At 42.1% G+C, this 18075-nt stretch overlaps 1 long non-coding RNA gene across 1 annotated transcript in view; it reads left to right on the forward strand.

Annotated features, from left to right (window-relative positions):
- LOC122183886 overlaps positions 1 to 16932 on the forward strand; it is a 104194-nt gene extending 87262 nt beyond the window's left edge. The window contains exon 3 of the long non-coding RNA XR_006180400.1: positions 16811 to 16932. This is a non-coding gene — a long non-coding RNA (uncharacterized LOC122183886). The remainder of the gene's footprint in view (positions 1 to 16810) is intronic.
- Positions 16933 to 18075: the final 1143 nt, after the last annotated feature.

Consider the following 18075-nt stretch of genomic DNA (forward strand, 5'->3'; position numbering starts at 1 on the left):
ATAACACTCTGAGGTTGAATATAGTGCTGAGACTGGTTCATCTGCATCAGCTCCTCCACTCTGCTTCTGTTGTACAGCACTACTTGCAAATGTGGACATAATTTAAGGGTGACAGACACCAAGCCATTATTACGAGGTGTTTGTATTCAAAACAGTATGTATAGTTTTAACTCCAGCCCCTATGTTTACTTATCGTGTTGAGTTGATCTGCATGATTCCTTACCTCATGCACTAAGCTGACTGTTTTTCATAGTGTAGGAGATGGTAATTCATTATTTCATTAACTGTTTCAGAAGAGCAAACAATAATGGACTTCTGTCAGCTGCTCATAGAATACTTAATCTGTCTCTCATTCTGGTTGGGCAGAATGAGAACATCCTGGGTGCCCACCACGATGTAAACCTTTTTGGCCTTTCCTTTGATCCTTACCCATAAGGACTCAACATTGTAATTCCCAACATTGCGTTGTACAACATCAAAACACTCTCCAATGTAGACAGCCACCCCACTGCCTTTCCTTCCTTGCTATCCCTTCTGGACTCATTCATTGCAGCACTCCAGAATGAGAGTGATCATGAGAATGATCCCACCATGTTTTGGTGATGGCAACTGTCAAAGTTTTCCTGATGCACAACAGCTTCTAGTTTCTCCTGTTTGTTGCCCATGCTGTGTGCATTGGAGTAGATTCGTTTCAATTGGTCTCCCTGCCAACCCTGGTACGCTGTCCGTAGAATCGTCTCTAGAAAGTTTTATCTCTAGTTTTATTCCTTTCCTCCTTTAAGCCTGTTCTAAAGCCCTCTCAATGAGCCTTGCCAACTGCCAGGCTATAAACTTCCCTCTGACACAGATGGACCCCATCTCATGCCAGCAGGCCTGGTACTGAATAAACCACTCCATGATAATTAAAGACAAATAAATGTGTGCTTCAGTGGCACCAGCATGTTAACCATGTGTTGATCTGGTGGGTTTCCCCTGCTGCTGAAGGGAATAGCACCTGGCAAGGTGAGGTAGGCTGGGAGGGGGTTCACCTGCCACCCTACAGAGGGGCCTGTTTCCATTTTTCCCTATTTCTTATGTCCATTCCTTCTGCATGATGGCAAGAAGGTAGGGGATCCACCACTACTTTCAGTGTGTTCCATCCCCTTCCCCACACCTCCTGCCACCCGGTACTTTTATAGCAGAGATAGCAGGGTGTGGACTCACCAGTCTCCTTTTCACACTCACCAACAGTCCTTAATCTTTCTCCATCCTGCTTTAGCTGTGCCATCAGGCTGAGCAGTCCACCTATTCACACTGCATAGAGCTGATACCTCTGCTAGCTTCTGGTAGCAGTGAGAGGCTCAGACACTCCTGCAGCCAGGGACCTGGACAGCTGCATGTTTGTACAGGCGCTCAGTCTGGGTCACCATGTTCTTTTGGCCCAGTGGAGACTATGGTTGAGCTTCCAGCTTCCTCCTGAGCCGTGATGGCTCTGCATGGTGCTGTGTTCAGTCTGATTCCACACTCCTTTTATTACCTACTGTGCACCCAGAACCCTGCAAATAAAAGACTACACTGAAAGCATGCTTGGGTGGCCAGAAGCTCTGAGCAAAGCTGTGTATAGTGGGAGCGCTTAATTTCTCGCATGTTCACTTGAAACTCCAGAGGTTTTAACAGATAGTTGAACTTTTCTGGTGTAAAGTTTAAGCTAGAAGTGCCCTAAGAAATGACTTATTGCATATATATGGTAGATAGTGATATGTGATAGATCTGGGCAGAGAAGATAGGATCCTTGAATGAAGCTGGAAAGGCTGAGGGAGTTGGTAGGTAGGTGATTTTTTTCCAAGACACAAATGTGAGCTCGGGTCACGTGATATAGCAGCAGCATGATGGTTGATTTTCCTACGCTGAGAGTTGTTGGGGTTACCTCACAAAAGGTTGTATTTCATTCCTGACGTATTTGTCAACAACTGTCTCAGAAATTTAAATTAACAAAGTTTAATCTACTGTTTTGCTATAGAAACAGCTCTACTGGCATGTGAAAAGCGTAAGCTTGCAGGAGCCTGTTCTGGAAATTCTCTGCAACCTTTCCTTAGCTGGAGGGAGAAAATCAGTAGATGCAGCTGCTAATTCCTACGTATTATAATGGAAACTTTATTTAAACTCAACATAATTGGCCTTCTGCTTGTGGTTAATATCTAAGTCATTAAGGAAGAATGAACAGGGAACTAATTTCAGAGACCTGACATCAGTTTCTACCTGGAGGGACAAAAAAAAATTCCAGTTCTGGAAATGTACATGTTGAGTGTTATAAGCAGAACTACCAAATATGCTTGTATGTCATCTCATGAGTGTCTTGTAACACAAGATATTATTCTCACTAGAGTGTCTTAGGGATATTGTTGCTTGCCCTGACTCAGTCTTTTGCTTCATGCATGGTCTATCCCACACAACTCTTTAGTGAAGGAGCTACTTGAAGGATGCAAGCAATCCATGCAAAAACACTCAGTGTCTGCAAATGTTGTACAAGCTTATCCTAATTTCAGGAGCAGGATAGTTGGGACCTAATTGTCACTATAGCTATGTATTTTAGAGTTCTCCATTTCTTCACAAAATTGGAGTACCATTAATACTATCTATGTCTTCGTCTACCTTTGCAGTCTGTTACCTGGGAAGAAAGATGTGTGCCATCTGAGTAATGTCACAGGCAGTGCTAGAAGAATGGGGTACAGAGAGGTAATAGGATCCCACAGGAGATAGAGGACAGAGCTGGGAACACAGTCCTGGTCCTCTCTGTTTATCAAACCACATTGACTCTTGTACTCCTTGTGTTGGTTTCAGCTTTGTATAATAAACAGGAATTCAGTATTTTATCTTCACCTAAGGAATATTGGGTTTGTGGTATAGTTCAGGCTAAGTTAATGAAAATAATGGAAGAGCATTTGAATTTTTCTGAGTGAAGATCTCTAGCTAGAATTGATTGTGATGATAAGGTAAAATGCTAAGAATGAGATTTTTCTCAACGCTTTCTAATTGGAACTCAGTGTTTTAAATAGTGGATGGTTAGATCAGCCACCAGGAGCAGATGTAAATAAAGGGTTTTTTTAGTGATGGAGTCTGCTATTTATGAAAACAAAAATTCTATTGAAAGATATGCAGCAGAGGTGAACCAAGTCACAGACCAGGATTGCTGCTTCCTGTTTTAGTTCGTGAGAAGTTCTCACAAGTAAGGAGCCATCATCTTAGCTTTAAGATGAGTATTTTGAGGCAAGGATCAGAAGATAACTGAAGACAAGCACTGATGTAGAGCTCATTTGTACTTGCCTTGGAGCTGTAAGATGCAAGTGTTCTAGGGATGGTAAACAAAGGGAAGTAGAAGAAAAGAGTGGAAGGAAAAATAGGAGGTTGTTAAGGAAAATTAAGTAATCATAGGAAAACACCTAACCAAAACTTGTGGTTCTGGTATAATACTGCAGAGACTCTGAGCATTTGGAAGGCTCCTTTGTGGTAATTCTGCACCATATGCTGAATATTTGTTTCTGTGGTTGAGAGCCCTGGGAGTCATCATAGCAATATAATGTATTGTTTTTTGGATCTCTGCTTTTATCTTCCTCTGATGGTAAAGATAACATTGGCAGAATGCATATAAGTTGCACAGGGTGTGCTCTCAGTCACTATGGAAATTCCAATTATTTTCTGCTTTTGCTGAAAACTAGTGGTGGAATCTCCAAAATCATTACACAGAGCTGAATGTCTTTAAAATATCTTCACCTCCTGTTGAATGAATAAGCAAAAATGTAAGTGTTCTTTCAGTTTTTCTTATTTCTGTTAATTCTAGGACAATGTTATGCTGCATATAAATTAAGTAAAATTTATTTTCAGAGGAAGAACATAAAGGAAATAGTCTAAAGCATTAAAAGATTATAACTCAAATTTGCTTTGAAAGTTTATATCATTAAGAAAGAAAACCTAGTGTAACATCACAATTCTAAGAGATTTGTGCCAGGTTCTCTGCTGTCTTCATGCTACTGAAATCAGTGAAGCCAGAACAGTTTTGTAGTAGCAGAGCCTCAGATTTTCTTTTGCAGTTTTAAGTATTCTCCTGTAATTACCAAGAGGAAAAAATGCTGCTGAAGTTGTTATTACATGATAACTTTGGGAAGTGCATCCCGAAAGAAAGTAACAAGGTAACGTGTAATGGGATAGTGTCAGTGCCTTCAAAATGAATAGTGCTTTTTGCTTGTGTTAGTGAACTGTAATGCAGGAGTCAGCTGCTTGACCTTTTCTAGCTACAGTAATTACATAAAGACTAAGTTAGAAATAAAGAAGGGATGTGAGCAGTCTTGTTTATTCAATTAACCAAAAGCTTAAGATCATGCAAAAAGGGGTAAATGCCAAGGTGATTAAAAGCAGTGGGGGGGAGGTCTGGCCTGCAGTTATTTATAAACCACCTGACTTTGTTTCCATCACCCGCAAGAAGTGCATTCTGTGTAACCTGTGCTTTGCATGAAACAAAGCCCGTGTGTGGATGTGTTCCCTAAAGCAGGAAAGAAATCGCAAGTAGTAACAGACTTAAACTAGAGCCTGTGTGCATTTAATGAAGCAGAAGAATTTTGTAAAACCGGCCCGGAAAAAGAGAATCCATCCAACTAGAATTCAGCTTTCTTATCTAAAGGAAAGACATTTTCATATGTAACAGTGTATTTTATTAGCAGAAACAATTGCATTGGGGAACATACGTAACGAAGTAATTCTAGAACAAACATTACAATAAACAAACAACATAAAACTACTAACATTAATATCTAAAAGTCTTAAACAGAATGTAACTATTCCTGGAAAGAACCAGTTCCTGGTTCTGCTCTTAGAATTTGCTGGGCAAGGAGCCATGGTGCAGAGCAGGCTCTGCTTGCTTCATCAATTTTTTTGGTGGTGTGACCACATCTTGGGTGTCTTCAACGTCAAATGGATCATCCATAGCGAAGAATGATCTTTTTCTTCCCTGCACGCTGAGATGCTTTGTCTTACATTTACGTTTGCCGGACGGCTTCTGGCCCTCAGCCTGTTTCTGCAGCGCCGGTTCAGGTTGGAAATTCCGTTGGTTTGAGATGTCGGTCTTGTAGCTTTCTTGAATTTTGTGCTGCTGGGCAGCCAGATTTGGGGATTGAGGACAGCTCGGCTGATCTTGTTTTTTCTCATTGCCATTCGGGTTGCTGGAAAAAAGGCTTTTTGCGTGCAGAGCGGCTGGTAATTCTGGCGAGTCTGTGCGCCTCTTCTTGGCCGCTGGTGTGAATTCGTCCTGCTGTTTGCCTATGGAATTCTCCATTTGGTTGCCACCATTCTGGAGTGTCACATTGCAATGCTTACGCTTCTTGCCCAGACGTGGACAGCGATGTTGGATGTTTCCTGGTGCTACTGGTAGCACAGTGAAGGGCATCGCCCTCTGCTCCTAGAATCATAGCATCATAGAATTGCTCAGGTTGGAAAAGACCTTAAAGATGATTGAGTCCAACCACAACCTAACCATACTACCCTAAGTCTAACAACCCTCCTCTCAATCATGTCCCTGAGCACCACATCCAAATGGTTTTTAAACACATGCATGGATGGTGACTCAACCTCCTACCTGCCTGGGGAGCCTATTCCAGTCCTTAACCACCCTTTCTGTAAATAAGTTTTTCCTGATGTTCAACCAAAACTTCCCCCTGGGACAACTTGAGGCCATTTCCCCTCTTCCTGTCAGCAGTGAGACCAGCCCCGCTCTTGCTGCAATCACCTTTGAGGTATTGGAAGAGAGCAGTAAGGTCTCCCCTAAGCCTCCTCTTCCCCAGGCTGAAGGAGCCCAGTTCATTCAGTCATACCCCTTAGGGCATATTCTCCAAGCCCTTCACAAGGCTTGTCGCCCTTCTGTCAGTCAGCTTTCCAGCCACTGCTCCCCCAGCCTGTAGGGCTGCCTGGGTTGGTTGTGACCAAAATGCAGGACCCGATGCTTGCCCCTATTGAAACTCATGGAGTTTACCCTGGCCCAACAATCTGGTCTCTCTAGGTCCCTCTGTTGTGCCTTTCTCCCACCTGGCAGATCAACACTGCCTCCCAACTATAGGTCATGACTGAAGATGTGAAATAGAAGCGTCCCCAGCACTGAGCCCGGGGGGATGGCACTCGTGACTGGCCGTCACATTTGCCAATCTCCAGTCCACTGGGACATTCCCGGTTAGCCAGGACTGTGGAAGGATGATGGAGAGTGGCTTGGCAAGCACACCCGCAAACCCCCTGAGCACTCTTGGGTGCAGTCCATCTGGCCCTGTGGACGTGGGAGTGTCCAGCTTTTGGAGCAGGTCCATAACCACATCATCGTGCATGATGTGGGGCCTACTCTGTTCCCCATCTCTATCTACCAGCCCCTGGCCAAGCTGACTCTGATCCACGTGTGCCTCAGCTGTCACACGCTTGAATGGATCACATCCATGACCAGCAGATCACAGTTTGTCTCACCGGTTCACACGGCTTGGGTTTCTGCCCTTTGCCGTTAGCAGTACTTAGTATTTACCTTCTTGGTGTTAAGGCAGAGCTTCATGAACCGCACGCACAGCTCATCGATTTCATCGAGCATGGTGCCAGACGTCGGAGCTGTGCCACCAGCATCGTGAGCTCTGTCTCCCATTGCAAAGGCCGGCGTCCGCTCCCTGCACTTTCCTGGGCAGGTGAGTGCTGGCCTGAAGCCAAATATTGTCAAATTTGGGGCCAAATGGCACCTTTGGTTCACCCTCTTCGCCTGCAGTGCCTTGCCAGCGCAAGCAGGGAAGAGGTGTGTGTTGGTTGGGCCGGGACCCCGGCGTGACATCACAGTGCTGTCGCCAGGGGCAACCAGGTGCGTCATCCCACCCGTCTCTAACTGCCCTAACTGCCCCATCTTGTCTAGCCCCATAAAGTGTCACAGGCTTACCCCTAGATGAAAGTCCGTGACAGGGGGGCAGAGGCCCCGGGGAAAGGATTAAAAAACGAAGCTGTACTAACGGCTTGCCGCGCGACCCGGCCGGCCCCGGGCCGCGTGCGCTCCGGGAGAGGGGGAAGGGCAGAGAGCTAGCAGTTTTAACGAAGAGAAAACACAGAGGCAGCGATCTGAGGAGGAACGATAATTTACTAAATATAACCAAATCGAACAAAATGAGAGAGACGAAAGTACGCAAAGTGCGAGTCAAACCACGGCAGTGCGAGGGAAAGCACGTGCTTTGCTCCGCGGCGAGCTGAGACGGCTGAGCCGGGGCAGGAAGGAGAGGCGGAGCTTGGGGTCCTCCGGAGCTTCACCTCGCTTCCTCTTCCCGCCAGGTCCTCCGGGGATGCCGCCCCTCCCCTCTCCTCAGGATACTCAAAATGCCCATACGAGGCAGTAAATGGGACCAGAACTTTAACTCTTTAACTCCCCCTGGTCCAAGTGTTGTGATGTGGATGTTCTGATGCAGAATACTGACAACAAAAAATCACCAAACCACAACAGTAAGAGTTTTGTGTCAGGGTTTACAGTGTCAAAAGAAACTGTTCCAATAGGTTGTGCCCCCTTGCTGAGTCAGTGAGGAGCTCTCTCTCTGGTTTGGATTTGTTGATCTTTTGCTCTTGTAATTTAGCCACAGTTCAGTGCCATATCTCATAGCCTACCTCTGCCTAACAGGAGGCTTCAGGGGGTGATCCTCCCCCTCTACTCTGCCCTGGTAAGGCCTCATCTGGAGCACTGCGTCCAGTTCTGGACTCCCAGTACAAAAAAGACAGGGATCTCTTGGAAAGAGTCCAGCGGAGGGCCACGAAGATGGTGAGGGGCCTGGAGCATCTCTGCTATGAGGAAAGGCTGAGTGCACTGGGTCTGTTCAGCCTTGAGAAAAGACTGAGAGGGGACCTGATCCAGGTCTATAAATATCTATGGTGCGGGGGCAGAATGGCGAGGCCGGACTCTTTTCAGTGGTGAGTGGAGACAGGACAAGGGGAAACGGCCAGAAACTGCAGCATAGGAAGTTCTGCACCAATGTGCGCAAGAACTTCTTTACAGTGAGGTGACGGAGCACTGGAACAGGCTGCCCAGGGAGGTGGTGGAGTCTCCTTCTCTGGAGATGTTCAAGACCTGCCTGGATGCCAACCTGTGTGACCTGGTGTAGGGAACCTGCTTTGGCAGGGGGGTTGGACTCGATGATCTCTGGAGGTCCCTTCCAACCCCTACAATTCTGTGATTCTGTGATTTAAGTCTGCTTTTTGAAGGTCTTCTGTTGGTTACCTACCATAGATTTACTGCACAGTAACAGTCTCCTTTTCCATTCAAGTAACTCACTACTCCAATAGCGAGTAGAGAGTCAGGAGTAAGGTGGAGTTGTTCTGATGCTCTGAAAGAATCCTAGAAGGTATTAACTGGAGTTGCATTGCTTACATTACAGCCTGCATCAAATCTGGCACTTTTTTTTTTCTTTATCTGTTTGATGAATACACTTGAAAAATATGTTATTAGTCTTTCTCTAACCTATTTATCTATTAGAATTAGAATAAATACACCAAGGGGGGTTCTGAGGATAAACTAAGGTTTGTGAACCATTGGTTTCCTATATTACCATTATTTTTAGAAAGCAGTTCTCAGGAAGATTTAGCCGCAAAATGCTGCTTGTTCTGAGATTCAGTTGGTCCAACACTTTGCTTACTCTTTGTTAGCATGTGAGTTTTCTGAGTGCAGCACAAAAGCAGACAAGGGTAGTTGTTCCTTAACCATTGCTATTGTCTTTCCTGTTTTAAAACGCTTTTAATTTAGTATCTGTCAAGGAATCAGATTCATATCTGATTAGATTGGTCAAGTTTTATCTTCCAGAGTGTTTTGTGCCAGGTTTGGATTTGAGAATGAATACTTAGATTATTAGAAGTTAATATATGATACAATTGAAAGCTCTGTTGTGTAATTACATTTTTCATTTTGATTTTGCTACCCTAACAAGTACAGTAGGGCATGAATGAAAGGTTCTAATATCAGAAGATTTACTACATGATGTCATGTGCTGCATCCCTCCCAGAAGAATTCATGTTAATTGTCACACAGTCTTGCCAAAATCATGAGCAGTGTGCAGTAATGAAATTCTAATAGCAGACAGCTGGCCTTAAAGGCACATACTCAGTGGCTCTAAAATTTTTGCAGAGAACTCTTCTCATACAAGGGCTAGACTCGTGCCTGACCCACACAGACACCAAAAGAGAAGGGGTGCCCTGGCAGCCTTGTAGGCTCTGCATGTTCTGCATGTGTCAGAAGAAGAATAGTGTACACATCTCTCTCTTGGTTTCTCTCAATTGCTTGGCTGAGCCGGAGCCAAATGTCTGCTTCTGCTGAAGTGCGTCATGGATTTCTAATTATCCCTTACCTTCAGCGCCCTCACAGATCTTCTATTTTCCCAGGCTCCAGGCCTGGGAACACCATCCTCTGATGCATGTTTATTTATTTATTTATAATTGGGTCATTTCCATGTGGCTTTGACCTCTCCAGTTGACTTAAACCCATGTTGTCTAGTGAGGAGTCCATTTTGTACCTCATTGCAGGCCTATTGATTCCTGTTTCTTAGAGTGGGGAACTTTAAGAAATTGCTCCAGCGCAGCAAGTCTTCTATGCTAAAAACAAATGACTTATTAAGCCTTCTTGAAATCCATGAGTGCAGCATCCTGTTAGTCAGTTTGTTCAGCTTCACATCTGATAGTCCTGGACAAACAGAAGGGAAGGTAAATTTTGGACATTCCAATGAGAGGAAGCCTGGAACTCCACTTAGCCTTTCTGGTTTCTGGAATGCTGAGATTTTCTGTAATGAGAAAGCTCATACAGATAGTGGAACTGAAACACTGTATCTTATTTAAAAAGTTGATCAAAAGTAAATTTTTCATTTAAAAAATAGAAACTTCATTTTGGAGAATTAGCATTTCCCACAACAGGCTGAATTTCTAGAGAGGCATGGACCAACTTTAGCTATATGTAACCGTTGGATGAGGTCCTCGGCCTAACGTGGTCATTGGAGGACAGCATTGTTAAGAAAGAAGCCCAAAACAACAGTCGCTTACTGTATGTGAGGAAACACTCAGTGGGCCCCATGAAGTAAATGCTGCCACAAAATATACTTTCTGCCTTTGAGAAATAGTAAGGTTTGGGAAAAGTCCACCCGCCCGGTGCCCTTGTGTAGTTTTAAGGAAACCAGTACATGGAGGAGAGTATGATCTGGAGAGTGTGGAGAAGGCAGTAAATACAGACCTCCTTTCTGAGCAAGGGAAAACCCAGCTAGGTGCTTCTCCAGAAACAGAACAAAGCCCTTGAAGAAAAAAAAGCCTGTTTGTTATTGTAGGCTAAATAAGTCTCCTGTCTAAACACTTGCAGATAAAGGATACGAAGGGAACTTGTAAGTATGGTGGTAAGATTCAAGTGAGCGTTGTGGATAATGTGCTTTGTCATAAGGAGGAAATATACTGTTGAAATCAGGCCATGGGCGATAGCAGGTAGAAGAGGCTCCCAGGGAATAAAGAGATTTCTCTAGCTCCATTAAAATATTTGAAGAGAGATAGATGTATGTTTGGGAATAACTGAGGATCTTTTTTCAAATTTCTAAGAAGTAGGCGAGTATACTGCAGTCTTTGTCCCAAAAAGAAGATAATAAAGCAGACACTCCATTGCCACGGGCTTTGTCAGTGTGTTTAAGCAGAAGTCACTAAAATTCTGTAGGGAAAGAGAGTGGAATAATCATAATGATTTTTCTTGGTTTTTTTTGTTTTTGTTTTTGTTTTTTTAACATAGGACCCATGTAGTAATTAAAAGCAGTAGCCTGAAAGAATGAACACATGCATACGAGTAAAGGGGCAGGGAAGTGATAAAAGACAGAACAGAAATGAATGAAGTCAGTGAAGCAGTAGAACTTGGCTGCCAACAATTGGATAAGGGATCTAGAAAGCTAGGTGCTTAATAGAATTAAACTCTTACATATATATATCTATAATATCTATATACAGATCGATGTAAAAGCAAGGGGATGTCAGAAGTAGATGTATGTATGAAACTTACATTTCCTGTGACAGACAACTGTGGAAATTGGACATGGAGAGATCTGGTCCTTGAGCTCTCGCAGAATTTTCATTAATTGTACACGGCCAATGCCTCTTCCTTCTGAATTGGGCTTTAACCTATTAACGTGTGCTGCCTGGGCATGTGGCTCCATTCAGTTCTGGTACTGTACTGAGAATGTTCAGAAAATGCTTTCAGGTAAGATGTTGTGTTTACATGCTGATGTACTGAGTTCCTGCTGAGGAAGACTAGTGGTAACACAGCTGGTTGTTTTCTTCCCTTTGTGAGCAGAGAAGGACCACAGAATCCACCTCGTGGTACCTATTTAGAGAGAAGTGCTTAAATTTCATAAATTTTGATTTTGTAATTGTAGTGGAGCAGTACTTTTGCCTAGTGTATACCTAATACTTTTGCCTTTTGCCTTCACTTTAGAAAGCACTTAACATTATTTAATCTTTTTGCTTCCGTAGCTACCCCTAAGTATCTTTGTACCAGAACAGTTAGTGGTATTTTGGTAACTGGAAGGTGGGATATATACTTTCCAAGTGTACTTTGATTCTTTATCTGATCTCTGTGAGTTTACTTACAAACCAAAACAAAGTCTGGGCAAATAAACCAGGCAATTGCTTGGAGATGGGGGAGAGTCTGAGCTCTACAGCAGACCTCACAGTGCCATATCCAGTCAGATCTGTCCACCTTGAGCCATTAGAAGGCAGTGTGTGCAGGAGCCCGGTGCTGCATGGTGGTGTCCAGACAGCACCTTGCCTGTGCTGCTCGTGACATTTAAAGTCGTCATTTTTAAGACCTTCAAAAGAACAACTGGGTACAAACTCAATAAACCTCATTTTTTTCTGTACATTTCCCACCTAGGTCACCATGTTTTCAATCACAACCTGTGTTTATGCAGAGTAATTTCACAGATTTTCCTGTGGTCGTATAGAAAGGTTGTTCTCACTGTAATGTCTAAAGTTACAGAGCAACCTTGCCACATGCATTAGTCTGAATCTCTCCTTCAGTGTGGGCTGAGGTATATCCGTTTTCCTTACTAAGCCAAATATCGCTAACTAAAAGGAGTGTTTCTAATCTCCCCACTGTGAGGAGCTGGTACAGTGACAGGGAACAGAAATGACCTCTGGAGTTCTGTGCAGCCTGATGAGCTTTCACGAGGCTTTCAAATGCCGTGAGTTCCACACAAATGACTATAAATAATTGCCTAGGTTGGCCTGACCTCGGGTTGTCTGAGAAGATGATCTGATAATGGCACAAGTGACTCTGATTCTGTTCTGAAGCTGAGATCCCATTTAGGATTATACTTATTTGAACTCTCTGTAATTTAAGAAGAAAGCTTTCTGCATGCGCCAGTACTGGAAACACATTCTGAACACAAAGGTCACTGGTGTGGCAGTTGAAATCATCATGAAATAAGTCACTTGGGATATAAGTTTTATGAAATAATAATAAAAACGAAAGCTTACTCTCTGTTTGACAGCGCAGTTTTCTTTCCCTAGCCATGATCCATACCCAATCCTCAGTTCTGCAGTCTGTATGCCAGGCAGATTCCTCCTGGCAGATCTGTCAGTGTGAAACTTTGAGTACTTTGGAATCTGCATCCATCTGAGAGCAGTTTGGAGAATGGCGAGCCTGCATCACCTCCTTGCCATCAGGCATCCTTACTTTCTTTCCCTACCATGGCCAAGTGCTGAGAGTTAGTCTCTAAGAATTATCCCATTTCATGAAATGAGGTCCAAGAAAGAAAACATTCTTAACCAAAGCAGCTTTTATCACCAACTTGCTTAGTCACTCCTTCCATTTTTTCCTGACTAGCTATGAACAAAGCTAGCCATTTCTTTCCTAAACTACTGTCTTGCAGAATACATAGCACTCATAGTCCCAAGACTTAATGCCAGTTCACCCCAAAGTGCTCAGAACTCACAGGATTTCTTCAGCCATGATCTTGATCTATAACAATGAAAGCAAAACTAAATCTTCTTTGACCTATTAAAATGTTCCTAATCCCAACCAGAATGATCTGAAACTTTTCTTTTTAACAAAGCTGTCACAATTTCTCAGTCAGTATATTAAAAAACAACAACAACAACAAACCCTGTCTTCAAGAGAGATGGAAAATAGTGTTAAAAGAGAAGAACTGGCAGCAATTTCTCGTAACAGCTATGCTTGTGACTTGGTGACTTGTTTTGTTGCAGCAATTGGTTGAGGTTCTACAAAAAATGATTTCTAGATTGCTGCAGAATGCAACATCTTAGATAAAGTGATGAGAGCATTACAAGGAGGAGTGCAAACCCTTTCTAAATGGGAACTGATGCTGTCAGTGAGCATATTTGCTGTTACTGATGGTTGTACAAGGGGCAGAAAAAGTTTGGGAACTCTTGGTGTGGAATAAATACCTCCCTAAAGGTAGATGGTCTGTACAGATTAACTGTGACCTTATTAGGCCAAGCTGTTACTGGCTGTTTTTTTACTGGTACCAACTGAAAGTCTTTCAACTTCTTAAAAGACTGGAACAAATCTCTGTATTATTTAAATATTTTATTTCTTCTCAAATGGTTGTTGGAAAGTAATCTAATATTACTGTTTTGAGGAATTTAATAAGCTCATTAAATCTTTAATTCTTCAACACTACTGCGTTTTCTGAAAGACTGAGCTTGGTATGCATAAATCAGAGCTCTGGTCATCCTTTTGCTCCTTAGCCAAGAGCAACCCATTCAGGGACAGAACTGCGTGGTTAGGGAAGCTGATTTTATGTTGGCTGTAGTATTAATATGAATCATAAGTAAGTCTGTTTGCAGTATCCTAAACAGAACCACTCAAGAGGGATACAGACTTAATTAGGAAAACTTTGTGGAGGCAACAGAGTGTTTATAGGTGTGGGAAGGGTGACAGAAAAGAAGGGCATTCCACAGTCCAAATTTCAGCTCTTTATACAGCATGTTGCTAGCAATAATTTGTAACCTATTAACTGAGATTTTCAAAATACCAATATGATTTAGTCATGTCTTCCATAGAAGTGTAATGGATAATAAGTTTAAATAACATGTATTTTGAAAAAAATGTATATTAAAATATTTTCAGTCATTACTCTGAAGCATGCTATAGAACATTTGTGTGAGGATAAAGAAAAGACAGGTGAGACCTACTGTGTTGGTAGGCAAGCTTCCAAGAGCATTAACGTTTTATTTTAAGAGATGAATAAAAGCCTCAAAATCACTTTAGACTTGGCAGGTAAGGATTGTTATGCTTCATCTTGCCTCTTGGCCAGAAAGCTCAGTAAGTGGGAGCCTGCCAGATACGACAGTCTTCCCCACTACCTGAATTTAATTTAAACCATTCTATGCAGCCCTGATTTTAATCCTTTCATTTTGGTTTTGAGTTACCACATATATGGCACAATGGAAATCTTTTTTCAAACTTAAACTAGAAACATATTTTAGGAGACAAAAAAAGTCTGTCTTCTGTGCAGAATGTCACATCTTTAACTATTGGATGAATAGAGCCGTTGTAACAATGCACTTGAAATTTCTGATGATCGATAGAGAAATCTGAATTTTCCATAGTGTGCTTTTTCCTTCTCATCCTCCTTGCAGTTTGTACACATTACAAAACTGGTTCATTCAGAATGGCCAATTGTTGCAGTAGCTAACGAGATAGTTTAAAATAACTGGAAAGTGATACGTGAAGGGTAAAAATCAATGTGATGTTCTGTTTTGGTAGGTAATTACAAATGTGTGAAAGCTATTCCTTTAGCCAAATTGTCCAAGAGGAAATATAACAGAACACATTCTACACTCAGTATCTAGAGTACTGGACCACAAAGGATCTGTTTCTGGAAGAAGTGCCTACGCATTATGTCCGTATGGATGTAGCGTGATGATGTATTGGGACCAGTGCTACTGTAAGATTTTCTAACAGTTTGTTTGTCTAGATGTCAAACTGTAACTGTCTAACCTGCTGTTGTCTGAAATCTGCTTTTTTCAGAAAAAAATAAAGGCAATTACTTTTGATAAAGCTTTAGCAATTCCATTGAGAAGTGTTGTTTGATTAATTATGGCTTGAAATCGTCAGTGAAACTGACAGTTGATTGACTGTGAAACTGAATAAATGAAATTGACTTATAAGGTGATCTTAGTAGTACTGATTGTGAGACAGTTTTAATTATGTAAATGAGGCCACTAGAAAAATTGCTAATTTCTGTCATGCTTAGGAAATGGTGGAGCACCAGATTTAAATGTAGCTTCCTAGAGCTGGTACATGAAGAATGTCATTCTGTCACCCGTCGGTGTCAGGCAGGAGTCAAATCTGACACAGTTGTGCTTATAGACCAGGCAGACTGAAAGAGGAAGGGACTGACAGGGTATCGCCAGGGAGGAAAACTTTCCTACAGCATTCTAGCTACCCTGGCAAAGTGTAAAAAGGCCAATTAGCTCTCTGCTTGTCCTTCCTTCCTGTTGCTCCCTGCTCAGATGTGTGCCACTCATTCACAGCTTTTTCTTTAGGCTTTGAGTTGCTTTTTCTAAGGACTGACAGGAAATCATTTATAAACTGGGGGTAGGGAGAAGTTTCCTGTCCTCGTTACTCGCTAAATAATTGCTAAGCTAAGAGAGAAGACAGTTCAGACAATTGAGCAGACCAGACTGCCGCCGCGAGTGCTCTTATCTGTGGTCCTCAACAACCAGGGCCTGCCCAAGCTGATGATATCCCCATGGATTTGGCCTTTGCCCCAGTAGGAACCCCCAAACACTGTGAATGTGCTTTAAAAAAATAAGTTGAAGTTTAAGTAGATGTTAATAAAAAGGATGTGCTTTCAAGGCCTCAACTGTGTTATTAGGTCTGTGCAGGCAGGCTGGACTGCAGCCTTGTGTCCCTTGCTGGATCCTTACAGGTGTTTAGTGATGAATCAGTCTAAGTGAAGCGTATTTTGTATTTTTGTGTAACTGGGGTTGACTATATTTTTGCCTTGTCTTACTTCACACTTTACTCCCATGATTCTCAAGTATAAGAGCCTTATTACTTTTAATATGAAAGACATGAAGACAAAAGCAAAGTTCAGTTTGCATGAGTACCAGTGACTGAACAGTGCAGGCATGAGCTGAGCTAAAGGCAGTGAAAATCTCTATAACCTCCTCTTGCCCGCTGCAGTCTTCTCTTGCCAGTCCTGCACTTCATTTCTGCACTGCAGTGAAGTTTGTGCGTCCAGTCACTGCGGTTGTGGGCAGCAAATGCAGACAGCTGAGATTCTGCTCTAAAAATCCACCACTGTCAGATGGCTCAAATGCACAAGGCAGTTACCTAAACCCTACTTACATTTCTGATATGTTTTCTTGTCTTATTCTCCATCCAGTAAATTTGAAATACACTTATGCATTTGCTAAAGAATGAATGTACTTGTTCAAAGTTATCTAAAAATATTATTGTAATCCTTTGAGTGTATGAATGATAGTCTTACAAGTTCTGTAAGGAAGCCCAAAGTTTGGATATTTCATACTTCAGCAATACTACTGAAGAGATGCACTTCAAGAGTGCCATATTGAAAGAAAACAACAACCATTCTGTAATATGTCAGATTCAGGAAAGAATACTTTCTAGCTAGCTTCTATATTAAAAGCAGCACTGACTAAATCTGTGCTATTAATGTAAAAAAATCTAAGCTTTGCTGTGCTTCCAAGAATATTAGGTATTATTCAATGTCTGAAGACAAATTATATACTGAAATCATGGCACTTGTTCTCTGAAAGGAGTGTGTATTTATTTCTTGAACAGGCAGCCTCAGTCCCACTGTGAAACATCTCAGAAAACACAACATTTTGGAAGGACCCTGAGAACGGCTATGACAACATTCTGCAAGATGTGAAATTTGGTAGACTGCCTGCTTCCAGGGATCCTCTCAGGTACAGTGATGAGTTCAGTTTTATCGAGGTCTTCAGCAAATTTCAGGTGAAGAGATTAAAATACTGAATTGATAGCTTTGTCCCTCCTGGGAGTTACCTCTTCTGTGTTGTAGTGGACAGCACAGAAAACTTTAGGTTTGGCTGCATTTTGTAACTATCACTTGACAGTGTTGAAGGATTGCAAATTTTTGCTCAAAACCTGAAAGAGAAGCTTACTGTACCAGGGATGTAGTTTATATAGTTGTGCTATGTTCTCTCCCTGCTCTCAGTTGTCTAGCTGTAAATCTAGAATCAGCTGTAAATTCATTGTCATGGTTTTACACACCTATGTATCTATTCTTCAGAATTAGCCATGAGTTGAAGTCCCCAGAATCATGGTATTCACCTGAAGTTTCTTTCAATGCAATGTATTCTACTATAATTTATTTTTACTTTTAGTTTTTATCTGCAGCTCCAAGAACAAAAACCCTCTAGTTTTAAGTGAAATAGATGAGGGTTTGCAATGTGTTCTTCTGTGTTTGTAGGAGCTGACACTTTCTCAAACGTACTAAAAGTTGCTAAAACAAAGAAAAATTGAGTTTAGTAAAGATCAGACTGGTCTCCTTTAGTAAGACTTGGAACTACTAGGCAGTCCTTGCAGTGTTGCTAAGCTGGCTGTGGGAGAATTCAGTCTGAAAAGAGGGTATAGGGTACAGATGTGTGTGACAGAGCAGGAATGCTAGCTGGTCTTTACACTAAAAGCCACTTCCAGTTTCAATGTTCTGCCTGTCTTCATGAGAAATGCAGGAGAAACAAATGAGAGAGTAGCTTTTTAAAAGCAAATATCAGCAACCTGACATTGAAAATACAGCTGGTTACAAATGCTGGACAGTATTGTTTGTTATTCTGTTTTGCTTATGAAAGTGAGCTAAAGGAGAGCATTGTTCTTTTGTTTCTGACATTTTTATCACCGATCATAATTTCTACATCATTTCATCTTCTTTGCATAACACCTGTAGGCTTATGGTCACCTCTCATCTCAACCTGAGAGGCTGAAGTCAATTTTAAACTGAAGTCTGCAAACTGAAGGGAAAAGAAGTTCACAAATTAACATATATCCATTCAAGTAAAACCTTACTGAGCTTGTTTCTGTTAGCT

This window comes from Lagopus leucura, unplaced genomic scaffold, assembly GCF_019238085.1.
Source record: "Lagopus leucura isolate 7727_CA_CO unplaced genomic scaffold, USGS_WTPT01 Super-Scaffold_100021, whole genome shotgun sequence".
NCBI classification, from domain to species: domain Eukaryota; kingdom Metazoa; phylum Chordata; class Aves; order Galliformes; family Phasianidae; genus Lagopus; species Lagopus leucura.